The sequence below is a fragment of the Notothenia coriiceps genome, unplaced genomic scaffold (assembly GCF_000735185.1).
Source record: "Notothenia coriiceps isolate Sejong01 unplaced genomic scaffold, NC01 NC01_scaffold00026421, whole genome shotgun sequence".
Classification (NCBI taxonomy): domain Eukaryota; kingdom Metazoa; phylum Chordata; class Actinopteri; order Perciformes; family Nototheniidae; genus Notothenia; species Notothenia coriiceps.
Window position 1 is genome coordinate 500,402 of NW_011359122.1, and position 257 is coordinate 500,658.

The 257-nt window shown below is 38.1% G+C and overlaps 1 protein-coding gene across 1 annotated transcript in view; it reads left to right on the forward strand.

The window, feature by feature from the left end:
• The window catches only part of LOC104956931 (E3 ubiquitin-protein ligase HUWE1-like), a 26,347-nt gene that overhangs the window by 7,636 nt on the left and 18,454 nt on the right, over positions 1 to 257 (forward strand). The gene's annotated exons all lie outside the window — the stretch shown is intronic.

Here is a 257-nt window from a genome sequence, read left to right on the forward strand (position 1 = left end):
TTTTTTTTTTTTTTAAAGCTAAGGACCCAAAATCCGCGTTTCTCTGACAGGGCTGCAAAAAGAGGGGTATGAGCAGTATGAGGCATGGCTACAATGGGTGATCGGTTTGGTATTTTGAAAAAAAAACTTCACAGACATGTTTTGTATAGGTTATTTTTCCAATATAGCATAATAGGTCCACTTTAAACTGAGGCTTGACTTTAAAGCAACCCAACGGAAGTTTCATGTAAGTTTAGTTCTTTCACTCGTAGCTCGGG